The sequence below is a fragment of the Armigeres subalbatus genome, chromosome 3 (genome assembly GCF_024139115.2).
Source record: "Armigeres subalbatus isolate Guangzhou_Male chromosome 3, GZ_Asu_2, whole genome shotgun sequence".
Lineage (NCBI taxonomy): Eukaryota > Metazoa > Arthropoda > Insecta > Diptera > Culicidae > Armigeres > Armigeres subalbatus.
The window spans coordinates 107,274,660-107,289,441 of NC_085141.1; the positions used below are offsets into that span (position 1 = coordinate 107,274,660).

Below are 14,782 nucleotides of genomic sequence, written 5' to 3' on the forward strand. Positions count from 1 at the left end.
TTAGATTTTAGATTTTAGATTTTTAGATTTTAGATTTTAGATTTTAGGGATTTTTAGATTTTTTATAGATTTTTAGATTTTTTAATTTTTTAGGATTTCTTGGACTTCTTAGATATTTAGATTCTCTAAATATTTTCTAGACTTTTTGATTTTCTGATTTTAGATTTTTAGATCTCCTAATTTTAGATTTTTGGATTTTAAGATTTTCAGATTTTAAATTTTTAGATTTTTAGATTTTTAGGTTTTTGATTTTTAGATTTTTAGATTTTGGATTTTTAGGTTTTTAGATTTTAGACTTTTTAGATTTTTAGATTTTTAGATTTTTTAGATTTTTTAGATTTTTAGATTTTTAGATTTTAGATTTTTAGATTTTAGATTTTGATTTTAGATTTTTAGATTTTTAGATTTTTAGATTTTTAGATTTTTAGATTTTTAGATTTTGTATTTTTAGATTTTAGATTTTTAGATTTTTAGATTTTTGATTTTTAGATGTTAAGATTACAGATATTTAGATTTTTAGATTTTAGATTTTAGATTTTAAAATTTTAGAATTTCAGATTTTAGATTCCAAGATTTTAGATTTTCGATGTTTTGAATTAGATTTTTTATTATTTTTTCGGATTTTTAGATTCTTAGATTTTAAATTTTTAGATATTCGATTATAGATTTTTAGATTTTCTAATTTATAGATTTTTTGATTTTTTGTATTTTAATTTTAAGATTTTTAAAATTCCAAGATTTTAGATTTTCGTATTTTTAGAAGTTTTCAGATTTTAGATTTTAAATTTTTAGATTTTAGATTTTAGATTTTTAGATTTTGATTTCTAGATTTTTAGATTTTAGATTTTAGATTTTCAGATTTTTAGATTTTGATTTTCAGATTTTTAGTCTTTTAGATTTTTAGATTTTTAGATTTTTTAAAATTGCATTGTACCAGTATCTGTGTCTAAAATTTGTGTCTGTGGTTCAGCACCAAAAAACTAAAATTGTGGCCTGTAATTCAAAATTGTATTCAAATTAAAAAATCTGTGGCTCATTATCTGTACCCAGGTCAAAATCTGCCTGTGTCTGTACCAGGTCTAAAATTGGTGGCTCAGGCCTGTAACGGCTCAAAATTCAAAATTCAATAACTGAGCTAAATTAAAGGGTCTAAAATTAGTACCTGTACCAAAAATTCAAAACTAAAAAATTCAAAATTCAAAATTTGTAATTAAAAATTCAAAATCTGTGGCCTAAAATTCAGGTTTAAAAATTAAAAATTGTACCTGTAATCGTGTCTAAAATTAAAAAATCTGTGTTCATATCTAAAATTAAAAATTAAAATTAAAATCCAAAAATCTAATTAAACACGAAAATTCAAACTTGGAATTAAATCTGAAATTCTGTACTTATTCAAAAAATTCAAAACTAAAAATTAAAATTCAAATTGTACCTGTGGCCTGTAATTCAAATCTGTGTCTAAGAATCTGTAACCAAAATCAAAAAATTTAAACATCTGTAATTCAAAAAATCTGTACTCTGTGTCTGTAATCTGAAAATCCCGTGGGTTCAAAAAATTCAAATTCAAATTCAGTCCAAAATTTGTACCCAAAAATCTAAAATTTGAAATTGTATCTGTGAAGATCTGCACTCAGGCCTGTACCTGTACTAAAATCTAAAAATCTGTACCTGAGGCCTGGTGGGGTTCTGTACCTGCACCCGTGGCTCACCTCTGTGGCCCAAAATTGTGTCTGTGTCTGCACCAAAATTAAAAATCTGTAATTAGTGTCTGTGTCTAAAATCTGTAATCCGTATTAGTACCCAGCACCAAAAATCTGTGGTCTAAAAAATTAAAATTCAAAATTCAAAATCTGAAGATTCAGTATGCCTGTACCTGTGTCTGTGTTCGTACAAATTAAAAATTCATTCAAAATTAAAATTGTGTCTGCACTTAAAATTAAAATTGGGTGTCTGCACCAGTCTAAAATTTAAAACAGTTCAAAAATCTGTAATTTGTGTCTGTGGTTCAAAATCTAAATAAAATCTGAAAATTCAGTGTCTAAAATTAAAATCTAAAATCTGTAATCTGTACATCTAGTAATTGTAATTGTACCTGTGTTCAGTCTAAATTGTGTTTAGGTCTGTATCTGAGTATCTAAAATAGAAAAATCAATTGCATTGTGGGCCTAAATTGTAATTCAAAATCTAAAATCTAAAATCTAATTGTAATCTGTATCTAGAATTCAAAAATCTAAAAAATTTTTAGATTTTTAGATTTTTAGATTTTTAGATTTTTTAGATTTTAATAGATTTTAGATTTTAGATTTTTGTTTTGATTTTTGGATTTTTAGATTTTAGATTTTTAGATTTTAGATTTTTTAATTTTTAGATTCTGTCAGATTTTATTCTAATATTTGACTTGATTTGATTTAGATTTTCAGACGATTCCCAAATTTTGATTTTTTGATTTTTTAGATTTTAGATTTTTGATTTTAGATTTTTAGATTTTTAGATTTTGTATTTTAGTTTTGATTTTTTAGATTTTTAGGTTTTAGATTTTTGTTCTTTTAGATTTTTAGATTTTTTTTAGATTTTTAGATTTTTAGATTGTTTTTAGATTTTTAGATTTTTAGATTTTATTGATTTTGATTTAGATTTTTAGATTTTTAGATTTTTAGAATTATTTCTAGATTTTTAATTTTTAGATTTTTGATATTAGATTTTTAGATTGTATTTTAGATTTTTAGATTTGATTTTTATTTTAGAGTGATTTTAGATATTTTAGATTTTTAGATTTAGATTTTGTATTTTAAGATTTTAGAATGTTTTAGATCGTTTTAATTGGATGTTTAATTAGATAATTTTTTTAGATTTTGATTGATTTTTATTTTAGATTGGATTTTCAGATTTTTAGATTCTCAATTTTAGATTTATTTTAGTATTAATTTAATTCCAAGATTATTTTCAGATTTTTAAAGTTTAGTTTGATATTTTAGATTTAGGTTTTGATTTTGATTTTTAGATTTTTATTTGATTTTTGTTTGATTTTTATTCTGATTTTAGATTCTTTTAATTGATTTCATTTTAGATTTTAAATGGGGGTTGCCAGGTTGTTTCAAATTGTTAGTTTATTCAAAACGTTGAAAATTTGTAATGGGTAAAACTTGGTTCTTAACATATGCATTAATGTGGTTTCTGGGGTTCAGGATGGTCTGTCGTGCGGTTCGTGTTGTAATTGTCTCATTTTCAGGGCGAGTTTTGTAAATGAAAATTAAATTGTAAAGGGCCCAAAAACCAATTGTTTCAAAATTTGGTTTGTACATTTCGTTCTAGTCATGTGTTATGGTCAATTTGTAGTATTTGTTAATAATTAATAAAAGTGAAAATAAATTGATCTGTGACTGAATTCTGTTTAGAACTATCAATTGTCTAAATGTGATTAATTAAAACTGTCACATTCCAAATTAATCAAAGTCTAAGGTGATTGCTTATTGCAAAACTGTTTACATTGTATCATTAAATCAGTGATTTGGTGTGTCAATTAAAATTAAATTTTGTGCCGATTTGTTAATCACTGTCCGCGATTAACTGTACCGTACATAACACTTTATAGGTAGGTTCATTAAAAGATCTGTTCAGTATTCGCATTTTAGGGTTGTGGCAATGGGCTTGCGTCTGTGTAATTCAATCTGAGATGAGGCCGTGTCTTACCTGGCATTGTCTTGTGTTAGGACTGTTTAAATTCAGTTGGATTTGTCATATGTAACAGCTGTTAGGCTTTAGATTTCAGTTAATTTTTGTTTAGATTCTGTTTTCTAGTTTAGATTTTTACGATTTTAGGACTAAAAAAATTTATTATGTTTAAATGTTGATCTGCATGTGAGTGTTTACTGAGGAATTTTTTAGGTGACAGTAGGTTTGAAATTGGACTTAATTGTGTGTTTTTGTCTAATCGTGAAATCGTTTATTTGGTCTATCTATCAAATTTAGTTAGATTTTTAGTTTTTAGATTAGATTTTAGATTTCATTTTAGATGATTTTAGATTATTTTAGATTTTAGATTGTTATTTGATTCAGTTATTTAATTTTATTTTCAGAGATTCATTGTTGTTGATTTTAGATTTTGGATTTGATTTTAGATTTTAGATTTTAATTTGGTTTTGTATTTATTTTAGATTTGCTTAGTTTTACTCGATTTCGATCAGCCAGATTAGATTTTTGACTTGCAGATTTCAGTTTAGATCTTTTTAGATCTTATCTCGATTTGATCTTTCAGCAACCCGATTCCTCTTATAAGACCCTCGGCCAGATCTTTAGACTCATTACTTCAGACCAGATTGTTTATCAACTCTTATCTATTGATCCTTGTCCAACCTGACTTGCACTTGATCTTAGACTTCGTTCAGATCTTGACTCGCTCAGATCTCTTTCTCGCTAATCGACTAATTTCAGATCTGATTAGACTTCGACTCTCTCAGACTGATAGATCTTAGAGATCACTGCTCTTTCAGATCTTGATTACCTTGAGATCCGACTCATTTTGACCTAGATTAGCTGACTTTGCTTCAGATTTATTTTAGTAGATCTTTTCAGACTTAACTCCTTTAGACTTTACCTCTAGCATTTGCCCTAACTTTAGACCCTATCTGATTCAGACTTAGATTTCAATTCAGATTTACTTTTGACTTTTTAGACTCCTCTCAGAATAGACTCAATCTATCTAGACTTGTTCTTAGATTTGCTGGACTAGACTCCTGGCAGATTGATTCAACTCCAGACTTAGTTCTTGACTAGATCTCCTCACCTTCCAGACCGACCTCCCAACTTTTCTTGCACCGATTAGCCAGACTCAGATTTAACCTGACCTTGTCTGCCCAACCCAGAAATAGACTAGATCCCCTCTCAGTCCCAGACTCTAAATCTAGACCTAGACTTTACCTCAGACTCCAGATTTAGACTATTCAGACTCTCAGTCCAGACCTAGACCTCAGACTAGGTCTAGACCTTATTTCAGATAGACTTCTGCATGACTCCTAATCTAGTTTAGATCTTTATGATTTGACCTAGATTTTAGACTTTTAGATCTTATTCTGATGCATTTGTTGATCTTTGACTCGACTTTACTCTTTGACTTATCTTGTAGACTTAGACCTTTATACTTGACTATTTTAGACTTTCCTTGAGATCCGACTTTCGAGATTCTTTAGACTATTTTGGACTTGATTTCAAGATTTTAGATTTTTAGATTTTAATTTTTAGATTTTAGATTTTGGATTTTTAGATTTTTAGATTTTAGTATTTTTTATATTTTAGATTTTGGTTTTTTAGATTTATTTTAGATTTTTCAGATTTTTATAGATTTTAGATTTTAGATTTTTGCATTTTACGATTCTTTTAGATTTTTAGATTTTTAGATTTTGGGATTTTTTTAGATTTTTTGATTTTTCGATTAGAATTTTTCAGATTTTTAGATTTTTAGATTTTAGATTTTATTTTACTTGGATTTTTTAGATTTTTCTGATTTTAGATTTTTTTTTTAGATTTTTTAGAATTTTAGATTTTTAGATTTTTAGATTTTGATTTTTAGAATTTTAGATTTTTTTTTAGATTTTTGAGATTTTTGTATTACCTTTTAGATTATTTTAGATTTTAGATTTTAGATTTTTACATTTTGATTTTTTATATTTTTAAGTGTTTTAGTTTTTATATTTGGCAGATTTTGCAGATTTTTCAGATTTTTCAAATCTTTTAGATCTTGATTTTAGATTTTCTACATTTTAGGTTCTTAACTAGATTTTTGATTTTTAGATTTTAAGATTTTTAGATTCTTGATTCTTGTAGATTTTTAGATTTTTCACATTCTCTAAAACCTTTTGGAGATTTTTAGGTTCTCTGATCGTTTAGACTTTAAGATTTTTAGATCTCCAGATTTTTGAGACTTAGATTTATTTAGCATTTTTGATTTTAAATTTTAGATTTATATTTTTCAAATTCTTGGATTTTAAGATTTTTAGTTTTAGATTTTTGATTTTTATATTTCAGGTTTTTAGATTTTTGGTGCTTTGGATTTTTTTTCTTTTAGATTTTTTAGGTTTTGATTTTTAGACTTTAAGATTTTGCTAGATTTTTAGTGTTTATACTTTAAGGTTTTTAGATTTTTAGATTTTTTATTTTATTTTGAATTTTAGATTTGGTTTTTAGATTTTTTAGATTTTTAGATTTTTAGATTTTTAGATTTTGATTTTTAGCATTTTTTAGATTTTTGTGACTTTTTGATTTTTAGATTTTGTAGATTTTAGATTTTTAGATTCTTAGATTTTTAGATTTTATTAATTTTTAACATTTTAGATTTTCAGATTTTTAGATTGTCAAATTTGAGATTTTTTGATTTTTGGATTTTGATTTCTAGATTTTAGATATTAGACTTTTAGATTTTTTAGATTTTTGGATTTTTAGCATTTCTTGAGATTTTTAGATTTTTATATTTTTAGATTTTTAATTTTAAATTTTGATTTTGTTTTTTAGATTTTAGATTTTAGATTTTAGATTTTATTTTTAGATTTTTAGATTTTTTACATTTTTAGATTTTATATTATTCTAAGGTTTTTAGTTTTTTATATTTGTGAATTTTGGCAGATTTTTAGATTTTTCAAATCTTTTAGATCTTTGTGACTTTGTTGATCTTTCAATATTTTAGTCTCAGATCTTAGATTTTAGATTTTGTAGATTTTTAAGATTTTTAGATTCTAGATTCTTAGATTTTTAGATTTCTTACATTCTAAATTTTAGATTTGTAGTTTCTCAGATGCTTTAGACCTTAAGATTTTTAGATTTTAGATTTTAGATTTTTTGATTCAAATATTTGATCTTTTTGGATTTTTAAATTTAGATTTATAGTTAATTGGATTTTAAAATTTTTATCATTAGATTTTTAGATTTTAGATTAGTTTTTGATTTTTTAGTGTTTTCAGATTTTTTATTTTAGATTTTTGCTTTCAGTTTTTAATTTTTAGATCCTTGTGATTTGAGATTTTAGATTTTTTTAGATTTTAGCTTGTATATTATAATTTTTAGATTTTTATATTTTGCAGATTTGTAGATTTTAGATTTTTTAGGTTTCAAATTTTTGATCTTTGGATTTTTAGATTTTCACATATTTAGTATTTTGCATTTTTAGATTTCATGATTTTTTTAGATTTCAGATTTTGTAATTTCTGTTTTTGACTTTTGCATTTTGATGTATTAGTTTTAGATGTTGTAGATTTTGAGATGTTATAGATTCCTTGTAGCATTTATAGATTTTCATCAGTTTACATACATGATGTTGTAGTTATTTGTTTGTTGATGTGTTAAACATATCAAGGTGAATTAGTTGTACATGATTTTCTAAACAATCATTGAAAGTGAATATCTGAAAAAGCTAATTTCTAAAAGTAAAATAATTTTATTGAAAATCAAATTTTGACATCATTCCCAACATTATTCTTTTTCAACTAATGAAATCCATGACGTTTTTTCCACTACATTGAATATTTTGGGAAAGTCACTATAATATTGGGTTCTGAAAGGAATTACATTAGATTCCGCCAGAAATACCTGATAGATACGCGTGTCTTGACTCAACTCGTTATATTGTCTACAATGTTCATAGATTAAACAACAATATACAAATAAATTTTGCAGTGATCTCACATAAAAACTATTGAGTCGGCTAAATACTAATTGTCATGAACAGTGTGCAGTGTCTTAAAGAAGGAACGGATGAGAGGACAAACAGCGAAAAGGAGCAATGTCTGACGATCCACCAATAGGTAAATTTCGAGGTAAGAAACTTCAGCCAACGACATCATTCATTATTGCACTGCATCCCATCATAATCAATTTCTCAACATCATTACGTAGCAACATTATGATTTGATCGTACCACATTAAAGTGTGGATTCCTCAGGGGCAGAATCAAAGCATGTTTTGGCCTAAATAAAACGCTCTCTATTTCTTTTTTGTTAGACAGTGTGAACCGTTAGGCGGCTAATTAGGCAGGTAATCAAATAACACTCGGTTGACTCTCAACGTCTCATTTTTTTTAGCATGCAGAGGTAGACGACATGTTTGTTCATAACTGAAAAAGAACAAAGCAAATTAATGCACATTGTATTGATTATGCTTCTGGCCTAGGATCTAGTTATAGGTTAAAAAGGAGTCAATAGATTATTCACCAACCTCCTTGATTGCACAATTTAAAAAAGCAAATAATAAAATGGCAGCATATTTCACACCCATTGTTTTCGGCTGTAGCAATCAGAGCCAAACTAATAGTAACACCTCATATTTCGTTCTTCGGTTGATCATTTTACCTTTTTATTTGGAGGAACTAAGCATAGGATTCACCCACTTTGACGTACAAATATCAGCGTTTCTCACATGTTCTCTCTAAAAATTTATTTGCTGTACAAATACATATAAATTAGACAGCTGCTATAATCGCAATGTATATAGAATAAGTGTTTTGTCCATTTAATGTGTCTTTTAGCTAAGTCATGGTATGATTAGGCAGATTGTAGATTTTATATTTATTGCTAAAATGTGTTTTAGAGAATTCTCTTGGGATATCAATTGCTTCCAAACTGATTCTTTTATTGGCAATCTCATAAAGAGTTAAGGAATTCGACAGCTCGCGTTTTCGTACACCACTCGATATGGAAGCAACGCTCAACGTATCAAAGCTAAATCAACAAAAATAACAGTTGTCTGCCGCCTGTATCGAGTAGTGTGCCCCTGAAAACGCGAGCACTTTGAAACTTGGATTCTGTCAGGAGTGACCTTGCGTCATTTAGTAAAATGTCTTCACCTGTCGTAAGACGAGTTACATCTCTCTACATCTCGATGTTCTATATCTCGACATCTTCCTATGTTGATGGTTTCTCAGTCCTTCAATCTACATACATTTGGGCTTATATCTCGATAACCACCCTATCTCGATATCTCTATCTCAATGGATTCTGGTCATATTTTGTTCAGGATTCACTTCTTATGTCGATATGTTCAAATGTTTAGACTACTAGACGATCTTTGTTTTGTTATAGTTTTTCATAGCAACGAGCATTTTTGAATCTAGTACCCAGTTCAATTTTCCTTCCTTACACGCTTAAAGTCAAGTACACATCGCATGAATAATTTTCACACATCACGGCGACACCTTGACCGACTCTCATAAAGATTGAAAATTTGTGTGAAACACGAGCAGCCGCTGTGTACGTCTCACATACGCATGCTATGTGTAAGTGAGTTTGCCTCGAACTGTCAAAGTCTCTTCGGGTCGCTATAATTGCGAACGTGTGCAGAATGTACCGCAAGGATTCATACTTTTCGATGTTTTTCCTTTTGCTTCGATGGCGAAAAACAAATGTGCGAATACAATCATCGCTAATGTGTTTTGTTGATCAAAACGATTGGAGAAGCCTCCGAATAAGTATGGAAAAGTTGGTTACCTTTAGTCAACAATTTGAAATCATACAGAAGTTAGGGTCCGATTTCGACTGCTCCTCGCTGTGTGAAATGAACTCACCGAAAATCGTCGGCCATCAGTTCACAAAAATCAGTAAGCATGGTAGGTTACTTATAATATGAGTTGTTCCAGGAGAGGCCCGTTTTGTGTGAACGAAACACAAAAATATGTAATTCATTTTAAGCGTGTAGCTCGAACTCTCCCTATCTCGATGGTCCCTTCAATATCGAGATGTGGAGAGGCGACTGCAGATCCACCTACGTTGTAATCTTTACAGATGCATATTTTGACCTCAATAATGGAATATTCTTCAGTGGTCTCGTGCTTGACCTGCATTCGATAGTCGCCAAGTACGAGATACAAAGACAGTCTTTCAGTTCAACTCGGAATACTTTCTGATAAGCTCACAATGTGGTGGAACTAAATGGAATAGCACTAAACTCATCTTAAGACAGAACTTTTTTTTCTCCCTCAATAATTGATTATTATGCTTATTAAAATCTGATGATTCCACAATCGCTCAGCGCGCTGAATAAAGAACACATTAACTTTTCCACTTATTAATAATTAATATCTTATAGTTCAGTGAAAAGGTTTTTAAAAGAAAAAATATCGAATAAAAAAACAACATAACTTAAAATACGTTTGAAGCATTTTCAAATCAGCATATAGGCCGTCTTTAAAAAAATCATATCGAGCTTTGATCGTATAGAGACAACCCCAACTCATGTCCAACTGAACTCTATAATATTAAATGTATTCTTGATTTATTCAATTCACAGCGCGAAATCTCTTTATAATATACTATTTGGTCTTAACTGTCATAGTAGAACAGAGTTTCTCTTAAGAGGTTAGTACACTCTGGTGGTCTTAAAAAGGCAATACATATTCAGATGTTTTTAAAAGCTGTGTGACAAAAATGAAATACATACAAAATGTTTATTCGCAGGTCTTCCACAAAAATGGGCGCATTGGACACTCAATGGAACCTCCGATGGCTACCTGTGATTAAGTGACACATCAGAGAGCAACGATATTATAATAATATTTCTTTTTCCATTTATTTTATTTATAATATTCTTTTCTTCCATAAATTTCTTTGTCACCCATACTTTTTTTTATTTAAATAATTTAGTAAAAAATTTGCTGAAAATGGATATAAAAGTTTAGAATCATAGAACCATTTTTCAAGATAACTACGTACGATGATAGAAAAATGGTGTAGCGAAAATTCAAAGATCAAATCGACGAACTGTTTTTCAGTTATGATGTCCCCATCTTTGAAAACATGGTTTGAGATAGCACGATAGCCGATTGGCTGCTCGCCCTGCTACATATTGCTTGCTTTTCGGACTCTCTGGGAAACATAAAGTTTAAGCTTAATAAAGTGCGAAAGGTTGTGAATTTCAGTTAGTATCAGGGCTTTCTTTAATTCAGTGATGTAACAATATGCTGCAATGAAGAGAAAACTTAGTTGTTGTATATCTTAGAAAGTCCTCGACTGATCTGCTTATTTAGGTGTGTTTAAAATTATTCTATATGTTGTGTATTCGATCATTTTAATTCCGATTGAAATCGAACCAAAAACGTTTTCGTTCGGAGGTATATAATAATAAATTAAACGATACATTTTGATCAAATTTGTATCCTTTTAACAAAAAGGATCATTTTTTGCTAAAATGACGGAATATACTAGTTTCGATTTATGCATAATTGAATGAATGAAGCCATCAATAATTGCTCTAACCTAGAAGACTCAATCTATAATCCCTCGATGTTTATCGAACCGTGACCCATTAGTCAATTTGCGACAAATAAGAATCCACTCAACGTTGGGAGAGCCAAGATGACGTAACGACTGTCATCACCGCTGACACTGCAGCCGAGTGTGTCTCTGTACGTTTTATTTGCATAAAAGGCAGTCATTGAGGGAACCAGGCCGAACAAAGATTAGTTCCGTGCAAGGACTGCGAGCAACGCAAACGCGTCACCGACACGTGTTCTCGCGGTTCTTCCACTCACCAAACCGTGTGATTGGATAAATCTCGACGCCACACCGCCGTGCCTGGCTTGCGCTCTGGTCACTGACGACGACGACGCAACGTTCTTTTGAAGAAGGGTGGATTCATCCTCGCAATCTATGCGGCACTATATTTATTTTTATTATTTCCTTTCGAGTCGAAAATCAGATTCTCACCAGCTAGTCCAGCAAATTGCCGTTGCCTCGACTAATCACCTCCGGGCTGGACGAACAGCTGTAATAGATACAACCTGACAATTTTAATTGAGGGCAGAAAGGTATTGCGCGGCGTACCGACGCGACCCTCGATCGGAATGATCGTAAGGAATCGGTCGACAGGATCTATATTCGAATGAATTTCGCTTTGTAACTGTGGAGTGTTACGAATGAACCGCGGCAGAAACGATAAAACAAACTGGAGGAACGTTGCCAGTAAGCAAGGACCGCCCTCATTATCCTGCCTGGTGAGTTTCAGTTGGTCTAAACGTCACTCGCTAGAGGGTCCCTGAGGCTGCATCCAATCAGAGGGAAGCAGTTAGTAAATGCTTGGGCGTCAAAAGAGTGATCTACTTATAACTGCCTGAATGTGCCGAAACTGGATCAAACCAAGCAAGCTTCTCAATGAAGAAGCATCATCCCGTCGTGGAAAAAAGTGCGAAAAGGATTGCAGTTGTTGTTTTAGGAAGGTTCGAGAACATTGATAAGGAAAGCTGATATATTTAAATGAATGTGGAAGCAAGTGGTTATTGCGCGAAAAGTGATAAAGCGAAAGTTGCTGAACTATTACTCGTGAATCACAAAAGGATAATTGGCAAGCATGAGTCTCCAGTGAGCTACTGGAACTTATGATCTCGATACAACCATTTACGGATTCCGGCGCTGTAAGTATTATAGCGAAAACTGATTAAAGGAAATCTACATTTAATTTCTCTGAGCAATTATTATAACATAAATTTGATATGGAACGAACAAACAAACAAACAAATGATTTCGATATTTGCGAATACTTGTATACTTAGCTGAATCTTCCATTCAGAGAGAGTTAAACCACTTGTGTATATGTTCCATTCTAAGATTATTCTTCAACTTCAACTAGCACTTGTCAATTTAGTATTCTATTAGCATTCTCAGTTATTAATGAAAGCTTTTCTAAAAATACTATTTGTCTTCAAGATGTTGCTCAATTGTTTTTGTACAAATATCTTGGAATTGGACTTGAATTTAATATCCTTTTCAAACGAATAGCAAAGATATTTAAAACGATGAAACAAAACACTTCAAGTCACTACAGAGATTCTTCAACGAATCGACAATCATTTTTTCATCACCACAGTCTTTTGAGTGGATCGCACACAAAAAGGAAACGAGTAGAAAATCAACAGAAAGAGCAGTCATCGTGCTTCCTGGTATACATATAAAAACATTTCCGGTCTTTTTGTCTGGTTCCCTAGTTCCCATACAGTAAGAGCATACGCGGTACATTTGCAAACGGAGGCGGATTGCAACTTGATTCCGGATGTACTTTTCGATGCCTTTGATTGAGTAACGACTCTTCTAACGATTTTCCCTATCTTTATTGTATCTTCCAGGTCGATTTTACGACGTTCCGTGAAAGATGCCGCGACCATAGCTCTAAAGCACTACGGAATATACGCTTGCGATGGATGTGCGGCTTTCTTCAAGAGATCACGCCGCAGCCGACAGTACTGTGCAAGTCGAAGTCCGAGACACCCTGCATGGTGACAAAACCATCGCAACCAGTGCCGAGCATGCGATTGAAGAAGTTTGAGGTTGGCATGAACAAGGATGCAGTTCAACACGAGCGTGGACCTCGAAGCTCCACCTTACGTAAACAGATGGCCCTCTTCATTACAAAGGATACCCTCTACGGCATGAGCTGATGATTCCACCGCCATTCCAATGGGCCAGACAACCATGGTCTTGATCTTACCATGCAACGAAACGCTTTCTTGAGTCCACAACTCTTGATTCAGCCAACGATGTTTCCAACGATGCAATCTCCCCATCCTGATCGCTACCGACGCCATCACGAGAATCGGCTGCCAACTTGATCTTTGGAATATCAACTTCTCAAAATCTGGTTCCTTTCATAGAAGTGCCCTCGATGATCAACTAGTTCTTTTCGAGGAATCCAGGAATTTTTTCATTCTTGCTATTGCCCAATACCTGCCGCCGATTAATTCAATCACCTTCTGCTGTCGTGAATATATGAACAACAGAGGCGAGCCCATACCAGAGTGCATTATCCGAAGTGAAATCTTCCAAGAAATTTCACCAAATCGTCGCCCTCGAGTAGATACCAACGAGTTCGTCTACCCGGGCCATTGGCTAAGCTTTACAAACGAATTCGACCGAAAGGCATTTCCAGCTGCAGCAGTGACGGATCGGATCTCATTTCATCGACGTCCAAATCAATCCAGGAAAGTGTCGCCGTAGTGAGCTCTAGAGGATCGTGCTAAAGAAGCGCTCCCGCTCACGTGAGAAACGTGTAGCCAGTCCAGCTACGGGTATCGACTTCTGTTGCAGTTATTACCATTCTACGAAACATTTCACCTACACATAGAAGAACTTTTCTTGAGAAGCATCGGACGGCTCCATTTGCGAAAATCCTCCTGGACCTCATACAGACAAAATAGTTCGACGTCGTGTTCTGTAGATCTTAAATTCGATCCTGAACGCTGGATCATTAAATTGACTGTGATTGATGTGTAAATATCTCATTTTATCAGAATATAATCAAAATTGCTTTCGAAGTGAATTTATTAAAAATCATAGCTAATTAGTTAAATAAGTATAATTGTTGTGCTAGAGCAAAACAGGTAGTTGCCTAATAAATATATTATTTAAACGAAACAAACATCTATCTACATTAGAAATCTTCCCATGCTCCCAGAAAAGAAGATTATTTTCCTTAATGACCGATAATTTGACAAAACTCCGCCGAATCTGTGCCGACGGATTTCAGAAGGATCGAAAGAAAAAAACTACGCATCCATTCTTCTAAACTCTTCGAACAACAAGCAATGCCGCCATGCTGGCTTATGCCATAAGCTTATATTTTTTAGGTATTGCTGAATAATCCTCTGGTAGTGATGATGGCTTCCTTTCCAGTGATGTCGTTCGTCTCACTCTGACGCATTGAAATCTCTGCCCGAAATCGACTCACAGTGCGGTGATGCGTGCGAAGATCGCATACAAGGATATTCCTGCTTACTGTTTACCTCTATCTCGTTCCATCTCTGCTGTTCCTTGCGGGT

The 14,782-nt window shown here is 31.6% G+C and overlaps 1 pseudogene; it reads left to right on the forward strand.

The window, feature by feature from the left end:
* The window catches only part of LOC134221868 (protein tailless-like), a 99,397-nt pseudogene extending 85,391 nt beyond the window's left edge, over window positions 1-14,006 (forward strand).
* Window positions 14,007-14,782: the final 776 nt, after the last annotated feature.